Below are 20,317 nucleotides of genomic sequence, written 5' to 3'. Positions count from 1 at the left end.
GACCATCCTGCAGAGAAAATAATGGTCACAGTCAACAAGTTTCCTCCTCTGAGCCAGATTAAGGTATGTCTGATTCAGGCCTTGCTATCAGACACATCTTGCTTTGTGTCCTGGCCCTGGTGCCTGTCAGCTGTGGATGTTGGATCTGGATTTCTTAGTCTGTAAAAGGGAAGAACATGTCTTACCCCAGGGAGCTGCTGCAGAGATGAGATAAAGAAATAAAATGACCTGGTTTGGACATGCTAAGTCTTCCAATAAAACGGTAGCTACTGCTATTAGAAGAGGTCTTCTTTGAGAGCGTCCCTTAATTTGTCTCTGCTCCGAGTCTACTGTCTGCTGGTTTAGTTCCCAGGTAGATGAACGAGGACCTAAAATCACTGTTGCTTCTGTATTCTAGGGTAGCATCATGCTGACAGGGATCCTGTCTGCCCTCAGCACCCTTGTGTCTTTGGCACCTCACACTGCCTGGTGGACAATATTGAATGATAGATACAGGAATCTCAGGACCTTTGCAAAGATTTATTCCAACAGTCTCCCTCCTAAGGTGAAAGCAGAAATAACACGGGTTTTTTTGTTTGTTTTTGTTTTTGTTTTTGTTTTTAGCTACCTGATTCTCTTTTTATAACTGGCACATATTCTTTGTACATTGTCTGTTTTCATGCATGTATACAGTAAATGTTGACTGTAGTCCCTTACCGCAGTACTGAATTTTCTTTAGAAGAGATGATTGATAACAACTCTTGACTGATAGGAAAACACCAACAACCTCTAGAACTTTACAGCTAGTAACATGGCTCAGGTCTAGGGGCTGTCCTGGGAGAGGGCTGAATTCACAGAGTGCTTTTCTGCTTACTGCCCGTGGCTGACATACCTGCTTTTCGTCTGCTGTCTTGATTGACTGCAAATCAGGGAAATAGGGGGTGGGGGAACCATCTTCCCAGTGCAAAAAGTGAACTCCACCCCAGGTCACTGTGAGGAGGGGTGAGAAGAGGGCAAGGCTGTCTCTCCCACCATGGATGTCTTCAACCTGTCCCCTCAGGAGCCCGCCTAGGAGCCTGCTGTGTCAGACACTCATTCACCCCTCATGAACCCTGGGGCTGCTCACAGCGAACAAGCCTCCTGAAAAAGGAAGAAAGGCTTCTCGGCAGTTCTCGGGAATACTTATATGCAAGTCTTCACTTGCTGGTGAACTCAAGTGGGTGATTTTTTTCCTAGTCAATTTAACCTCTAAAGAAGGTTGGGGGAGAGTCAAGACCCAGTAATCATACACAGAAAGGGGCTTCTCTTAAATCCTTCATTACAGCAGCTATCTAAGGGTGAAGGCTGGCTGCAACCTTACACTGAGTCTCTACACCACTCCAAACAAAGTTTATCAGCTGAGGACTTCAAACCCCTATGAACCACAGACTCTCCATTTTAAAACCATGGCAACTGAGTCTGTTGGAGTCTAAACGACATGAGCAAACTGCCCTCACTCTTACTGTGGACGTAAGACCAGAGACTCAGCCTTAAGCCCCTGGGTCATTCAGCTGCTGACAACCCTCATGTTGTATCCAAGAAACACCAAGAGACTGAACAGAGTTTCGTTTTTAACTGATCTAGATCAGTTTAGGTCTGGACCTTCTAAATCTGGACATTGTGAAACAAGGAGAAAGGACAAGTGTAATGTGCACTGTGTTGGTAAATTTTGCTGTTTGAGTTCACTGGGAACTGGTCTAGGCTGCCCTCTCCATTCTCACTTCATACCTAAGAATGTTTGTCTTGGGTGTCTTTCAAAGCTGCTTGTCTGGGGATGGGCTGTCCCCCGCCCCTGTGTCAGGGCGAAGAGAGAACAGTAAAGCAGCCCAAGAGTAAACCATTGCATCCTGAGGACAGCTAGAAGGTGAACGAACCTTTTCCATGTCGGTTACTATTGCTTAATCTCATGGTATAAAAGCACCTGCAGTAGAGAAAAGAAGTTTAGACATGGGAAATTCAGACGTGCAAAGTTAAGCCATGGGAAGCTCACTTATGGACACAAAGCTCAATTGGGAAGTCCAGCTACCTATGTCAACTTCCACAGTCAATTTCTGCTGAGTGAACGTCTCATTTGATGATGCTTTGTTCTCTCTCTCTCTCTCTCTCCTATCTCTACCATCTTAGTTCTGGCTTGCTATTTATTTCATAAACTCACTCATTTAAAACAGAATATATCGCTGTTATTGATCATCCTCCGGACCACACAGAACAAGTTTTTGGACAGAGCAAAGTGCTTAGGTGAATGAGTGCCTGGACCTTGAAAGAATTTCTGGCCAAGACTCCAATGAACATTCTAGGCTATATGGGAGAGTGCAGTTTGTCACTGTTGTTGGTGTTTTGTTTTGTTTTCTGTTGCCTAAAGCTATGTTCAGTGTGGATCATGTGTCTTTTCCAGAAGCTCTATGGAACCTTCAGTACTTCATTTTGGTGACTCTGTAGGGAAGGCGGCACTTGAGCTGAGATGTGACAAGGCCAGTCTGAGCTAAGGAAGGTAAGTAAGTGTTCACCGTCTGTGTGCAGCTGTCTGTCTCTCACACCTCACACACTGAGCTGCTCATTGGTCATGTCCATACGTTTTTCTGAACAGAGCAGATTCACGCTCTTGGTTAGCCATGCATTATTTAATGTGTGGTACTTGTTCAGTTTATTGTACTTACAAAGTGTTCCGGAGTCACACTGGTTTACCATATCACCATGGAGAACCCTGAACCTGGCTCAGAAAAGGTGGGGATTTGCACAGCAGCCCAGGAATTCCTCCTACTTAATTCAGAATTCATGCTGATTAAATCTATATTTTAAAAGACTCCTTGGGGCTGGGGAGATGGCTCTGTGGTTAAGAGCACTGGGCTGCCCTTTCAGAGGACCCATATTTGATTCCTGGAACTCATATGGTGACTTATGGATGTCTGTAACTCCAGTCCCAAGAAATCTGATATCTCCGAGAGCACCTGCATGCACATGGTGCAGAGATGTACATGAATGTGTAAGACCCATACACATAAAATAAAAAAGGAGAAAAGCAGGGGAGAGGGAGAGTTCAGTGTTGGAGTCTATCAGAAAAAAGGAATTTCATTGAATAAACTGATTTTATTCTTAGATTAAAGTTACCCCATGATTTCTCTGATTCATGAAAAATACAAAAACCCTGGCTGTTCTTTCAGAGCAGCTCCCTTGGGGACTCACAACTGTCTGTGAGTCCAGTTCCAGGGGACCCGAAACCCATGACAAAACACTAATGCACAAAAAAAAGAAAGAAAGAAATACAATATCCAAAAGGGACTCAAGAAAACAGTGGATCAGAACAGAACCAGGACAAAGGCACAAGTCCAAAACACTTCAAATCATTGCCTTTCAGTCCAGACTATTTTTCCAAGTGATTGTTTTCAAAATGTTAATGAAAATATTCATTATATATAAACTTTACTAAAGCAAAGAAAAAATCCATTACAATTGATTTTTCAAGGCTAGCACCTAGCTTCCAGTACCAAAACCTAACATAAAAATGGAATAAGAAGAAAATCACATCAGCCTCACTCATGAAACAAGAAGTAATAATTAGAATAAAACTTAAGTAAACTGAACCTAGTAATGTTTTGAAGAGTGGCTTTCTATGAATAAATACAATATACTAGACAAATATAACATTGTTTCACCACAGGAAGTCTATGAATATAATTGTTCAAAGATGAATAAAAATGGTAATCCCCACAGATGCTGAAAGCGGTGGCTGAAACTGAATACCCATTAACAATTTCTTAGAAATCATAAATAGGAGGAAATTCCCTTAATTTGATGTAGATAATTGAACACTAACCAAGAGACAATGCCATTTGTGCAGTGAGATGGGAAAGTCATTCTTATCAAATTCACAGGGAGGTGGCCCTCTGTCACTGCTGATGTTCAATGTTGTTCTGGAAACTCAGACAGATAAAACTGATGATAAAGAGAGAATTTATTTATTGGAAAAGAGTATAAAAGGCATCGTCACTTGTGGATTATTGAAGTGTCTACCAAGAACAAGAATGCAAATATATATATAAAATAAAATTGCATTTATAGTAAAATTGAATTCACAAAAGAAGTTGCATCTGTAATAGAAAATGCTGAGAAAAAGTGCAACAAAATTACATCCATGGGAATAACAATTGCCTCGGGATACTTTTCCAGGATAATTTTTCTGTCTGTGTAGACAAACTATAGAACTTCACAGGGGTCATAGAGGGATGTTAATAATGGGATGGCGAATCATATCCATGTCGCTGTTTGATTATTAATACAAGGTTTTGCTTTTCTAAAATTAGCCTAGGTCCGTCCGCACAGGAGCAGTTCAGTCCTTACCTGGGGCAGGAAGTGAGAGGGAAGAGGAGTGACTTCCATGGGGACAGGCCGTGCTTCCAACTCGTGAGGAAACTGCTCTCAGTGAGTGGAAAAGCTACTGAAAATGTCTGGCAGCACATCTTAAAGGGGCAGGTATTTGGTATATGACTGTTATTCCAATAAAGCTATTATTTAAAAACATTATCCTGTGAGAAACTTTGCATCAGTGAGTGAAGGTGGCAATTTAAAAAGAATGAAAGCAATAACATTGAGGCTGAAGCTGTGGCTGAGTGACAGAACACTTGCCCGGCATGTACAAGGCCCCAGTTCGAACCCTGGCACCAGCAACAAAAATATAATGGTAGTTACTGTTGACCATCCTTCTTACATGTGTCCTCGGAGTTCTGTGGGCTGTTTTCCGTATGTGGCAACAGGACAACCATCAGAATATTTGTGTCTTTCACTTAGCTACTATATTTGACATCTAGGTAGCCAAATGACCCTAGGCAAATTGTGCATTGGTATGCTTATTTAAAAAAAAAATTTGGAATAATTGGTATGGTTTTTGCAATGTCAATTAGTTAAGGTCCTTTTTTTGTATAGCTGTGTCATGCTTAGTTTTAATTGCCAATTCTATGAAACCTACAATTGCCTGGGAAGAGAGTTTCAATGAGGAATATTCTAGACCAGGTTGGCCTATGGCATTTTTGGTGGGGATTGCACTGATTGCTTTGGTTGATATGGGAAGACCCAGCCTGAAAGTGGATGGCATCATTCTCTGGTCTTGCATCCTAGACTACATAAAAGTAAAGAAAACAAAACCGGCTTACACACATTTCTCTCTGTCTCTGCTCTTGACTGGATATGTAATGTAATGAGCCATTTCAAGTTCCTGACTTGACCTCCCTGGACTGTAAGTCAAATAAACCCCCTTTTATGTTGCTTTTTATCAGGTTATTTTATCACAGCAACAGAAATAAAACCAATACAATGTCTGTGCTAGATCGTCATGAGATTATTACAATCATATTGTAAAAGGATATTTAATATTTGGAACATAATGTTAAGTGAAAGAAAAAGTAACAAAGGAAGTTTCTGAACTTAGATTTCTATGAGCAAAAGGGAAAAGGAAGGGAAGGAGAAGGAGAAAGCAAAAGAAAGAGAAATAGAAAGAGAGAGAATGAAATTAATCACTCCAGTTGGATTATTGCAGCTCTTAAAACATGAAACCTAATAACAAGCAAATAAATAGTTTTTGTAATATCCTAGAGAACTGCTAACTGCAATGTCCTTACTTGGTATTCTACACATTGTGCCTATTATGGGATTTCTTTTTACAACTTCATTTCACTCTGTTCAATTAAACAAACATTTGCTAAGTGCACTAGCAAAAGCAGAGATAAATAGGTAGAAGAGTAAGACAGGAAGAGGCATTGATCACTGGGTGCCAGGTTAGTAAAAACACAGATTAGACGAAAGAGATGGGGAGGGGAGTGAGAGGAGGAAGATGAGGAGGACAGAGAGAGGAGGAAGATGAGGAGGACAGTGAGAGGATGAAGATGAGGACAGAGAGAGGAGGAAGATGAGGAGGACAGAGAGAGGAGGAAGATGAGGAGGACAGTGAGAGGATGAAGATGAGGAGGACAGAGAGAGGATGAAGATGAGGAGGGTAAAGATGTAACGGGGAAGCAGCTGCAGCAGAGATGAACAGATGTCTGGTGCTGGTGTCAGGTTTCTGAGAAACAGGGCGGCTCTCATTTTGGACTGCCCACAGCCAAAAGGAAGGCTTGTGTGATGGAGTTTGCTGAAGTCATGTGGATGGATACAAGAGGTAAACAAGGAATGAACTCCATTCACATGATGACAGTCTGGGTATGGAGCACACAATCATAGCTTAATAAGTACCTTCTGAATGAGTGGATGAAATGTAAATGTCAAAAATAGTATAACTAGGGGATAATTATAAATAGATTGCACAGACCTTTTTGAGGATAGTTTCTTGAGAAGTAGTGAGATTCCAAAGAGTGTGGAATTGGGAAGGAACAGTGAAATGCATCCTCAGGCCCCAGTCTCTGGAACCGAAGAACCACCGGGAAAGGTTCTTCCATCCAAGTTTCTCAGGGCTGAGCAACGATGTTGTGGATATCATTCTGTATAAATAAAATGTTGTTTGGCCAGTGGCCAGGCTAGAAGTGTAGGCAGGACAGGATAGAAGAGCATTCTGGGAAGTGGAAGGCTGGGGCAGGGAGACACCGCCAGCTGCTGCCATGACAAGAAAGATGTAAGGTCTTGGTAAGCCATGAGCCATGTGGGAAAGTATAGATGAATAGAAATGGGCTAAATATAAGTGTAAGAGCTAGACAATGGTAGGCCTGAGCTAATGGCCAAGCAGTTTAAATAATATAAGCGTCTGTGTGTTCATTTTATAAGTGGGCTACTGGACTGCTGGGGCTTAGTGGGACCTGGAGAGAAGCTCTCCAACTACAGAACGACATTGTCAGCAGCAAAGATTTGGGCAGGCTCCTAAAGAAGAGCGAAGGTGCGCTGGTGTCAAGGGACCCAGGGACAGACCTCATGTGAGCTTGACAGGGAATAAAGATGGAGGTGGAGGGCTACTTAGAGGTGCCATGGGAGACTGGGTGAAGATGGAGGGAGCTTGGGAATCCAGTCTGGAGAGAATGAGCAGCTGGAAGATAAAGAAGACAAACAAGGAGAATGGAAAAATCAATGAGCATTTCCTGTGATCTTCCCACCAAGAGCCGGATGGCAGGAGGAGGCTTTGAGCATCTTAACCGAGTCTGTAGATTGCCAGTCATTATGTTATCTTCCCAAGAAGTTATACACACGCTTTGGGATGGTAACAACTGTAAGAAGATAGCTAAGTATTGGAAATCACTCGGCGGGGGCATATTGATGTGTGCTTCATCTGTCAATTGTCGAATCCTCTCAGAAGCACCATTTAAGCAGGTGCTATTCCTTACCCTGTTTTCCAGATGAGCCAGGATAGGTTCTGCACAGATCAGCACAGGTCAGTTATACTTTAACTGGAAGAGGGGAAGAGTTGTGAGTCTACCCTAGATAGTTCGGTGTTAGACTTTGCTCTTATTTCTGTACTATTTTGCCATTCTAAGTGGCATATAAAAATATTTTACTAGGTCAATTGCTCATTTATTTATAAGTCCATAACTGTGTCAAGTAAGAATGGAGAATGGAGTTTGGAGCCCTGACATATGACCTTTGGATGATCGGATCCACTGAGAACTTGTTCACCCATACTGTATGTCTCCCTGTTAAGGATATGTGCACTCTGCCCATATCCACACAAAGAATGCTTTTAACTTTGCTTCACTCAACATTTCCCAAAGTTGAACTAGTTTGCCTACCAAGTGCTTTAGCCAAAGTAACAATAACTTCAGTAATGGACAAATGCTGAACATAATGGCAGTAAAAGAAGTGAGAGCTGAAGAACTATAAAAAGTAGGAAAATGGAGAACTTGTATGGGTATGTGTACTCTGCTCATGTGTGAATTTCAGGCCACCACTAATGTAGAGCATTTGCTAGCCTTCCAGCAGTACCTGGCTTGCAAACTCAGGTCACCACACCTGAGTAGCTACTGCCTTTACCTAGTGGATCATCTGACCAGCCTAGAAGCCTAAGAGATTCTTTAGGACAGAGACAATATTATCCAATGTGACTCAGTGTGATTTCTGTAATGTAAAATTATCTCTGCAGGCTCAGATTCTCAGGTAAATCTCACATACGTCTTGTGTCATTGCATTTGGTGTGGGTGTGTGCAAAAAGTGGGGGCAGGTGTTCCAGGAGCAGTCCAGACTGGGTGCCTTGAAGAACATTCAGTGCAAGAGTGCTCCAAGTGACACCAGAATTCAAATAAGCAAAAGTTGGTGACAAGAACAGGAGACAGAGGAAGCTGAAAATTTTGGAATTTTGTGGACATTTTAGTGTGAATATGAGACATGGGGTTTGGGTTAGTTTTACAGAGATCTGAAAAGAGGAGTAGGGTATAGACAAATTTCTAAATGGTCTTATTAAATAAAAAACACGAAGCCAAATATAGGGGTGAAAGCTTCAGAGAGATCGGGGAAATAGGGAAATCTACCAGCCAACCTTACCTCACCAACTCTGCAGCTTCAAATGTAAGCTACTTCCTGTCTTACCCATGCCTTAATTGCCTTACTGTTCTGCCCTCTCATTGGCTATCTTAGTCCAGCTACCTCAGTTCCTTGTCACTGCCTATCTGTACAGACCTCCAGATCTCTATGGTTAGTACTGGGATTAAAGGCGTGTGTCACCACACTTGGCTTTGTTCCCTAATATGGTGTTGAACACACAGAGACCCTACCTTATAAGTGATTGGATTAAGGGTGTATGCTGTCTGACTTTTTGTTTACTTAAAATGGCTGGGCTTTTCTCCCTGATATCCAGGCAAGCTTTATTAAAACACAAATAAAATATCGCAACATTTCCCCTTTTTTGACTAATAAAAATAAAAAATTATAACTAATGTAAGAAAACCTGTATACAATAAGTATAATAACTATATACAATATATAAATATATGCAATAAATACATCAACAATGTCTAGTCCATTTGCATTGACCAATTCAGAGAAAATATTCTATTATCTATCCTATATTGGTGAGTCCAAAATGTAGCTAATTCACTTTCTATCCTAACTTACATTACCAACAGAAAACTATCTTATGACTGGCTCCAGGTTTGTTTTTTATTAATAAGACTGTTTAAGATTCGTGTTACAGTAGGGTTGTATCCACCTGCTCTTCCTCCATTGCGTTCCTTAGACTGGTGTCTCGCTGTGGTGGTCATCAGGGTTGGTGGGCTGGACCACAGTGAGAGATGGAGAGAGATGGAAGATTACCTATAAAGACTAACCACAGGAAACTCCTGGAAAGACCTCGTTGCCTGTGAAAAGAGGAGTAGCTGTGTGAGTGCCTTTAACAGAGGAAGGGTGAGACTCTGGTAGGTTCTAAGAAGGTCACTCAGGATGCTGTTGCAGGAATCTTTAAGGTACTTATTAATAAGATCAAACCTGGAGCCAGTTATTGGGGTGAATGCTGGAAGATCAGAGACACCGAACAAGCCACAGTTTCCTCACCAAAGCCACAGTTTCCTCACCTCACCAGTCCCTCAGCTGGTCTTGTTTCCTCAGACTGCAAGCTTCTGTGTCCTCATCCCAATGGCTCTCAGCTGAACTGTGCTGCTCCAAAGCCTGAATACTTCTCCAGTTAAACGCTTAACTAACTACATGCTTTTTCTTCCCCTAATTCCTGGTCCTCACGCCTTATATACTTTTCTCTTTCTGTCCCCACTCCCTGGGATTAAAGGTTGTGTTTCTGGGATTAAAGGCGTGGGTCACCACGCTTAGCTGTTTCTAAAGTGGCCTTGAACTCAGAGATCCAGCTAGCTCTGCCTCCCAAGTGCTGGGATTAAAGGTGTGTACCACCACTGCCCAACTTCTGCTATAGCTTACTCTTCCCCTTTTTTAGCCACCATTTCTGGCTTTGTTCTAGTGGCTGTCTGTTCTCTGACCCTGGATATGTTTATTTCGGGGAACACACAATATTTCAGGGAACACAATACCCACCACAGGATGCTTTGTGGCATGTCCAGGATTAGAGTCTGGGCTTAGAAGGCCAATGCAGGTCTGTCTTATGAGTGAAGAGAATGGAAATTTGGAGAGAGATCCTGCAGAAGGTGTTCAGATTCACAGTCAGTGGCATCCATTGTTGGATGGGAAACTGCAATGAGGAAGAGATATGAGGTTTAAATAAAAAGAGTGTACATTACTCATATAAAACATCAGGTTTCATTAAGCATTTCATAAATGAATGTGTACTATTCACTCCTCAGAGCCCACTCTTATCTTCCCCTCTATCTTACTGCTCGTCCTTCCCTATATCCAAAGACACACCTTTTTACTTTTATGTTTATTTCAAAAATAGAGGATTTTGCATGTGAGAGAAAACATGTATTATTTGTCTTTCTGAGTTTGTCTTACTTCTCTTGGTAAACATCAGCAAGTTATATCCATAATACTTCAAATGACATGATTCTACTATTCACTATGGGTATATAGTACTCCAGTGTGTGTTTTCTCAATCCACTCATCAGTTTGTAGGCACCTAGGCCGAGCCTATTGCACTGAATCATACTGTGGTAAACATAGAGGTGCAGATGTGGCTAATGCATGCTGACCTTTAATACTCTAGGCACATAATTTCCATCTCACCCCAGCTGGAATTGACACCACTGAAAATAAAACCAAATGTTAGCAAAGATGTGGAAGAAATGATTGCATAAACACGTAGGTAGTGTGTAAACAAGCCCAACTACTATACAAATCCATTTGAAGGTCCCTCCAAAACTAGTTCTACTTGACTACCACAGAGCCCAGCTGCACAACTACTGGGCGTATACCTAAAGGAAGCTTTGGTATTTTTCCTTACATTGTTTATTATTGTGTACATGTGCTGTGGACATGGGTGTGTCAAGGCTTGTAATTTGAGGACAACTTGTTTCCTTATACTATGTGAATCACAAAGATCAAATTCAGGTCATCAGGCTTGGAGGCATTCACCTTTACTGGTTGAGCCATCTTGCTGGCCTAGATTTTGAGATTTTCAACTTTAGCAAAGCGTTGCATAGAGGCTGTATTCATTGTCAGAAAAAGAGAAAGTCAGGAAAAGAGAAAGCTGGATTTATAAATGAGTTTGTGGAAGGGGGGGAGGCGGCTAGGGAGACGGCCCAGCAGTTAAGAGAACTGGATGCTCTTCTAGAGTTTCATGTATGTTGAAAATAGCAGATTAATTTTTAAAACTAGATGTGATGTAAAGGCTTGAGGATGGGATAGAGACCACAGAAGAGCAAGAAGAGGTGTCTAAGCAAGGAGTGGAAAGATCCTGTAGAGTCAGGAGACATACTCAACCTGACAAAGGTGGTACCATACAAACTGTTCAGACTGATGGAGAATCTCTTTTCACTATGGCCAAAGGGCTTGCTGTTTGAGGGCATATCTGATTCTGGAATCCAGGTGTCCTGAGTTTTGCTGTTGGGTATCAGAGGCTGGCATCCACTGAAAGGTCATTGTTGCTGGACACTGAGCACCACAGGCTGACTCCACGCCACTTAACAACAAGCCTGGAGAATATTTACCTAACACTCCCCAGAGTGTTGTCATCTCACTTTGTGCATAAGGAAATTGGATCTTACCAAGTAAGGCACCTTGTTTTTTTTGTTTTGTTTTTTGTTTTTTGTTTTTTTCGAGACAGGGTTTCTCTGTAGCTTTGGAGCCTGTTCTGGACTAGCTCTGTAAGCCTGGCCTCAAACTCACAGAGATCCACCTGCCTCTGCCTCCCAAGTGCTGGGATTACAGGCGTGCGCCACCACCACCCCCCGGCATGGGAACCTATTTTAATTAGACAAAAAGAGGGCAATTGGAAAGATTCCTTTATACTATGTGAATAAATGTCATTGTGATTGGGTTAATGAAGAAGCTGACTGGCCAACAGCTGGACAAGTAGATGTTTGGCAGAACTTGTAGAAAAAAAGAGAGCACAGCTGGGCGTTGGTGGCACACACCTTTAATCCCAGCATTCGGGAGGCAGAGCCAGGAGGATCTTGGTGAGTTTGAGGTCAGCCTGGTCTCCAAAGCAAGTTCCAGGAAAGGCGCAAAGCTACACAGAGAAACCCTGTCTTGAAACCGCCCCCCCACCCAAAAAAAAAAAAAAAAAGAAAAGCAAAAAGAGAGCTCAGAGAAGGAAAAGAGGAGTCTGTCAGGATCAGGAGGAGATGTGGAGAGGAGGAGATGAACTTGCCATATTGAGAAAAGGTATCAACATAGATAAGAAGTATGGATTAATTTAAAATGTGAGAGTTAGCTAGTAACAAGCCTAAGCTATTGACCAAACATTTATAATTAATACTAAGCTTCTTTGTGCGTGTTTGGGAGCAGCTGCTGGGACACAGAAAAACTCCACCTACAGTTCTGTATGTAAGCACATGCAGCAAGTGGGATTTTCAGTAAATAATATGTCTTACTGATAATTATGTCCAACTTTTTCCATATTACTGATGAGATATTCAGTGCAAGAGACAGAGTAAGCTACTTCAATACTTCTAGAGTATACAGCTAAGGTTTTAAATCAGTCTTCTAAGTATTCACCAATGTTTAAATTAATATAATAGAATTGATGGATTTTTCCAGATAACTCCTTAAAATGTCATGTTGGAGAGAATCAGGAATATTAAAACCAATGCAGGTTGCATTTTCCAATTCTACCTGTTTATTGTATTTTCTGGCATCAGATGAGAAGATACAGGGTCTGGGAGAGACTTTAATAGTCTCTATAATAGTAGAGCTCACTGCCTAATACGCTGTTCTAGTCAATGTGCTGAAAATTGATTTTGTGGTAATTCTTTCCTGTGTCTAATCAGGTCAATAAATTAAAGTTATAGGCCTGTTATTCTGGGTTATTCTCTTTCTTCTATAAGAGCTTTGGCCATTGTCCCATCCACACATCCCTCCCCTGCTTTCATTTGCCTCTTCAGAATCCAGTTGACAGATCTGCTGGCACAGCCTTATTGTTTCCAGAGACAATGTGCCATGATGGAGACTTCCCTTCATTCAGTTGGAGGAGATGCTGCTCTGTCCTCCCATTGATAAAAGATACTGTTTGAGAATCCCCCAGATCCTGGCTGAATTCTTAACTCTGAGTCACATTCCCAAGCTAGGGAACATATTAAATATTCCAGAAACTGCACTTCTTCCAATGACTTCCTAATTTCCTTGAAGGTTATGTAGGCTAGCTATAAGATATTCAGACCATGTAATCAAACACAAAACAGTCACACTTAGAATGTGCTCAGCTCCTTAAGAAATAGATTTGGGGCAATTGGTGTACAAATTCAGCTACTATGATGCCCTGTGATATCAGATAGAGTTCTCTCTTTCAGTCACATGACTCAGCTTTATCTCTATCCAGCTCACGAGAGGGGAAGAAGTATCCATCTTTTAAAATGTGGGCTAACCACATCTTTAGCCACTCGAGATGCCCTTCCTTCAATTTGGAACCATTATCAGCACCAGTGATTAATTAATGGGTTATTTGCTGACGTTCATCTTCTTTCTTCTCCCCTTCTGAACAAGACACAGGGGATGAGTGAGAAGAAGCCAGAAATGTGTGTTCCATTTGAAATCCATGATTAAAAAGCTTAAAAATTCAAACCAACATAAAAAACTGTTTTATTTTAATACTCTGCAAGGTTTCAGTGAACTCCATTATTTTCACTCACTATTTGCTTGAATAATTTAGGCAAGGAAGCTAAATTATACATAAAGTGTACAGTTAGAAGAAAAAGTTCATGCACAGCCCTAGGCTATAGCCTTCCCCTAATGATGTCTGAAGTCAGTGCAAAGAACTCGTTAGACTGAGAGTAATTTCTCAGGGTTTATTTTTTTTCTTAAAGCAATAATGTTCTTATAAAAATCTGACAAATAATGCACTAAAAGAAAAGCCACAAAAGAGGCTCTCCAGTTGAGGCTGTAGCCCTCATAAACTTGCGTTTAATTTCATGTAAAGGTTGACTTTCTTGTCACTATGACGGAGGGTTGTTGGCAGCCTCGACTGATCTGATTCAGCAAGGAAAATCCACAACTTGATTGAGCGGAGTTTCTGTTAGGCCTCCTCACGACTCTGAAGTAACAAGTTAAAAGAAGATGCTCCAGGCTTAGAGAAAAACCCAAAACTGTTGTGGAAGGGGAGTCAGCACCCACTTGCACACCATCATCTGAGTACATTGTTTCTGATCCCTGGAGCTTTGCACTTAGGGAGCTAGCTTTGTCATTAAACATTTACACACTGACACACATGCTCAGGTTCCCTTTATGCATAACAACAGAGACACTGGCTGCCACAAGAGGATGGGGATATCAAACCAGTACCACTCTCACCTTTGATTTCTGAGCTGCCTTTGTTCCTCTCTTAAAGTCATAGAACTACAGAACTAGGGGGATCTAGGTGAGCTACTTTGCTTTACAGATGGGGAAACTGAGACCCAAAATACTGAAAGGATGCACTCAAGGCTGTGTTACTAATGTGTTTGTTCACTCACCCCTGAGATGTGTGTGTGTGTGTGTGTGTGTGTGTGTGTGTGTGTGTGAGAGAGAGAGAGAGAGAGAGAGAGAGAGAGAGAGAGAGAGAGAGAGAGACAGAGAGTTCAAGTAGAGAGCTCAAGCACACATAAAAGCAAGGTGGATGCTTTGGGGAACAAAGGTGCCAGTATTGTCTGGTCACTTCCTATGCCCCAGTATTTACTTTTTCACTTTGAAAAGATTTGCACATTGCATTGTTCTTTCCAGATTTTATGTTTAGGCTTACCCTTTCTCTAAAGCACTTGAGTAAAGGAACTGGCATGCAAATATAGCTGACAAAGGATGGCACATGGACTTTTTCATTTTCTTTTTGGGAGGAGTGGGTTCGTAACAATTTCTTTATTCAGTGAACCCAAATAAAGTATGAACAGATTAGATACTTCTTTAATTAGGCTTGATAATTTTGCCCTTGGATTGATATTCATTGTACATGGTGCTCTGTCACAGAGGCCAGGTTTTATACTAAGTGTTGTGTGCTGCGCACATTCTCACTTCCTATATGCCGTGCCTTCCCCATTCTGCCCCCTTGCCCTTGCTTTGGGGAAATACTCAGGAATGGTATAGCTGGGCCCTATGATATTTCTAGTCTTTTGAGGAGCCTGGATAGTGATTTCTACAGTGATTGCACCATGTTCCACACCCATCAGCAGTGTATAAAGGTTCCCTGTGTCCACACCTGTAGTTGGAGTTTTCCTGTGTCCCACCTGGTCTGCAGCCACTCAGACCCAAATAAACATACAGAGGTTTATATTAATTATGAACTATATAGCCATTAGCTCAGGCTCATTACTGACTAGCTCTTACACTTAAATTAACCCATAATTCTTATCTATGTTTAGCCATGTGGCTTGGTACCTTTTCTCAGTTCTGCCTTGTCCTCTTGCTTCCTCTATGTCTGGCTTGGGTCTCCTGACTCAGCCTTTCATCTTCCCAGAATTCTCCTTGTCTGCTTATCCCACCTATACTTCCTGCCTGGCTACTGGCCAATCAGCATTTTATTTATCAACCAAACAGAGCAACACATACTCACAGCATACAGAACAACATCCCATGGCACACACCCTCACCAGCCTTTGTTTGTTTGTTTGTTTTGTTTTGTTTTTTTCTTGTTGACTGCCATTCTGACTGGAATGAGAAGGAATCTCAATGTAATTTAAAGTTGCATTTTTCTGACATCCAGAGAGGCTGAACATTTTCTTAATCTATTTTTTGGCCCTTTCTGCTTCATCTTTTGAGAGATATCCATTCATTTTCTTCATCTAATTCATGTATTTTGGCTCATGTTGTACATACATGTGTGCAAATACACATTTATGCTTGTGTATGTGGAGACCAGAGGACAACTTTGGGAATCATCCTCAAAAATACCATCCACTTTCTTTTATCTAGGGGCTCTTAGTGGCCCGGATCTCACCAATTAGGCTAGACTGGCCAGTGAGCCCCAGGGACCAACCTGTGTCTGTACTACCAGTGTCATAAGCACCTATAACACAAGCCTTTTACTTAGGTATTGGGGATCAAACACAGCAACACCACTTGAGCTCCCCACAGCCCATCATCAACCCAGTTACTGACTTGTTTTCTTATTGTATAGTTTTTTGAGTTATTTGTGTATGTTGGAGATTAGTCCTCTTTTAGATATACATGTGGCAAATATTTTCACTTATAGTGTGGGCTGCCTATTCTCTTGATGAACTATTTCTGTCACTGTGCAGAATCTCTTCCATTTCACAAAGTCACATTTGCCAAACTTTGGCATTGTTTTTTGAGCCAGTACAGTCCTATTCAGAATGTGCTTGCCTGTGCTGGAATCTTGAAAGGACTTTCTTACTTTTCCCTCTAACTCTTCCAAAGGTTTGGATCATCGCCGATAGTCTTTGGTCCATTTGGAGTTGTTTTTGATTCAGGGAGAGAGAAACAGGTCTACTTTGATTCTTCTACAAAGAAGAATTCCAGTTTTCTCAGAACTGTTTCTTGAAGAGCTTGTTGCTGTGGAATAATCCTGTACACTGTGAAAAAGTGCTGCTCTCAGTGTTATTAAAAAGCTGGTAGCCAGGTAAGAAGTATAGGTGGGACAACCTAACTAAGGACTAGGAAGAGAGAGGGGTAGAGTCCAGAGTCACCAGTAGCTGCAGAGAGAAGCTATTTAGGAATGCCATACTAAGAAAAGGTACCAAGCCACAAGACAAAAGCATAGGTGAAAAATATGGGTTAATTTAAATGTAAGAGTTAGCTAGTAACAAATGAGCTATTGGCCAAGCAATTGTAATTAATATAAGCTTCTGTGTGGTTACTTGTAACTGACAGACAGCAAAGAAAATCTGCCTACAAAGGGCATTCCAATGTAGGGCCAGAATTTTCACATAAAACTTAAACACAAAGCTTAAAAAAGGATTCTAAACACACAAAAATGGAGTCAAGCCCAGTTCCTTGGTAATCATCTTTTCTGTTTGCTAGTGCCAAGCAGAGGTTCAGCTTCTTTAAGAGAAGGCTTCCTGGCTCAGTGCTAGAGGCAAAAGTGGGCATGACTCTTTTAGGAGGCCCTCCTGCTGAACATTTAAATGGGTCTTATGAGCAGTGGGTGGCACACTACTCAGTGGCAGTGTGGATCCAAAAACTCCCAATTTGGGGTGATAAACATGGCCTGTACCTCTGCCATGTAGCTCAGCTCTCAGGGACACAATCAGGGTGGAGCCAGCCACTAAAGCAGAAGCGGAGGTTCTAGCCATGTTGCTTAACAGGTTAAAGGCTCATACAGTCAGAAAAATATTATAGATACTCAGAAAAGAGAGATTCAGATGGAAAAAAAACCTTCAAACGGGTTACAATGCATTAAAAAATATACAGAGGCTTGGGAGAGAAACAGGAAGAGCTATACAGTCACAGATTTAAAAAAAAGTCCTTAATAAGGGAGTAAAGTAATATTAAAAAAGCCACATAAAGATGGAAAATACATAGAGAATCCAGATACTATATGCTATTATGTTGTATTTGAATTTTTTGACTGCCAAGGAAGGAGCAATAGCTACTAAGAGACATTTGATCATAAAAGTTGCTGAATTAAACTAACATATATTTTTTAAATGTCTTGACTTCAAAATGAAGTCAAAAGATACATTACTTATCGAAAGAGGTTATGTTTTTACTTCCACAGAAAATAAAAGGCTGTGGATTTGTTTAAAGTTAAAGATAATCAGGTTTGATCAAGGAAGATCCCCTGAAGATTCTGGCTACAAACATAAAGAAATAAACCTAGAGGAACTACAAAATATGTGATGTATAAAACATAAAACAAAAAATCATCTTTAGCTGACTTATGTACAATGCAAAGTCTATACTTATATTGATGCAGATATGAATGTTTCCTTTAAAAGTATATGTACTTTCAGAGCAAGAGGACCAGACATCAATAAAAATGGATAGCCCAGGTGATCCAGCATCCAGAACAGCTTCAAGGCTGCTGACTGAGATGACTCAGCCTCACAGACTACTACAGCCAAGACTTCACCATTATCTTAATTTTTCTCAGGGTCCAAAGATAACAGAGCTCATAAACAATAGAAAGTCATCTAGAGAATCACACCCACATTCCCAAAAGATGAGTTATGGTTATTTATCATTTAAGGGGGATTGGTTACAAGTTGTTATTGGTCATAGAAAAAAAGCTAAACAAAAGAGTTGAATTAAAAAAAAATCTCTTTCTAAAATAAAAAGGGGGAAACATGATAAAGGAATAATGGGGTAAAAGGATAGATTATTGAATCTCCTTTAATCCAAAAAATAGCTATTAATCTCAAAATATTTTACATTGGTATGAATTTTAGTTTATTGATACAAATTTAAAGTTATTTCTGTTATACTGTAGATATGTTTCTATTCTTGTCTGGGGTACTGTGCTTATGCAGCTCATTTAAAAGTATAATATATAATTAAGAAATGCAGATTCATAGTCATCTATAATAATCAAACTTATAGTAATGTTAGGTATATTTTCAAGGCCATACACAGATATAGTTAGATAGATAGACGGTCTTCAAACACTTCAAAGACATACAGGATATGGCATTTAATGAGTTTAATAACCTAAGGCTTTTCATGACAGTGAGACAGGTCTGCTCCTGGCAGCACCAATCTACTTCAATGAAGTTAATAGACATTGAAAAAACTTTGTATGGAGTTTGTTTTCTTTATGACAAAAGCTAGCCATGTGGGTAAAGAAACCGCCCTTGCCTCAATTGCTGATAGTTACTGTCCAAACTGGAAAAGCAAGATGCAACAAAAGTGCCTGCCAAACTTTGCCAAGACAAGGTAGGACAGTCCTTCAAAATTCCCTGTTTCTCAAAAAAGTCTGTCAGATATTTTAGGCCTGTAGGCCAGGGATGAATGCCCCAACATTACAGAGGAAACTTGGGTGATTGTCCAGATAGCCAGCTATTTCTGTCATTTCTCTCGATTTTTGGAAGTCACTTGCCATGCACTTCCTCTTTACTCAGGTAATATTATATCCTTCTGGGGTCTTGGATGGAGTTGAAGACTAGACATTTATAATTATAGTTTTCCTTAGTTATGTTAAAAAAGTAAATTGGATGTAAAACTTTAGACTCACCAAGATAAGATAGATAATAGAGTATTTTCTCTAATTTTGCCAAATACAAATAGACTGGATATTGTAACTGTAATTTTTAACTTGATAACTATTTTAAGGTTAAAACTTTCCTTGTTAATTGGACAAAGGGGGAAAATGCTATGAAATAATCCTGTACACTGTGAAAATGTATTGCTCTCATTGTTAATAACGGTTGATTGGCCAGTAGCCAGTGAGGAAGTATAGGTGGGATAACCTAACTGAAGACTGGGAAGAGAGAGGGGTAAAGTCTGAAGTCACTAGCAGATGCAGAGAGAAGCAAGATGGGCATGCCATACTGAGAAAAGGCACTAAACCACATGACAAAGCATAGGTAAGAAATATGGGTTAATTTAAAAGTAAGAGTTAGGCTAGTAATAAGCCTGGGCTATTAGCTGAGCATTTGTAATTAATATAAGCCTCTGTGTGGTTACTTGGGACTGGCAGCTGGGAAAGAAAAGTCCACCTACTGTTCATCTTTCCCCCAACGTGGGTTTTTGACATCTTTGGGAAAGAAATCATGTGGCTGTGGCTATATGGGTTTATATCTAGATTGATTACATTTTGTTGAATTATTTTTCTGTTTCTGTGCCAGAACCAAGCTGTTTTTGTTACTGTGGTATAATTTGAAATTATATATAGTGATATCTCTGGCATTCTTTTTACTTTACTTAGGATTGCTTTGGTTTTCCAGGGTCTTTTGTGATTTCATATGGCTTCTTACGCTTTTTATTTATTTATTTTTTCTTTTCTGTGAACAATGTCATTGTATTGCATTTATAGTTTGTTTTTGGTAATATAGCCACTTTCACAATGTGAAAACTTCCATGGGCGGCCTTCACAACTAGTGCCTTTTTCAGTTTCTGACTTCGGTGTTTGAAAGTTATTGTTGTAGGCACAAATACTTTTCTAAGCAAGAAAATTCTTAAATGTGCAAATCTGGCAAGGAGTTAAGAAGAAAAAGGCAGAGTTTAAACCTTGGTAGAAGGGGAAGATGATTAGGAAAAGGAAGTCAGGAAAGACAGGTTTTCTTTTTATGTGACCATTTCATTTTGCTCTTCTTCCCCCTTTTCAATTGGGTTGGGTCATATTCCTCTTCTGGACAAGTCTTGGAAGTAAACTAGAACACGTATAAGTCAGTCTCTTGACTAGACAAGACATTAAATA

The sequence above is a fragment of the Onychomys torridus genome, chromosome 10 (genome assembly GCF_903995425.1).
Source record: "Onychomys torridus chromosome 10, mOncTor1.1, whole genome shotgun sequence".
NCBI lineage: Eukaryota > Metazoa > Chordata > Mammalia > Rodentia > Cricetidae > Onychomys > Onychomys torridus.
The sequence above is the reverse complement of the archived record's forward strand: the minus strand, read 5'-3'. Positions refer to the sequence as shown.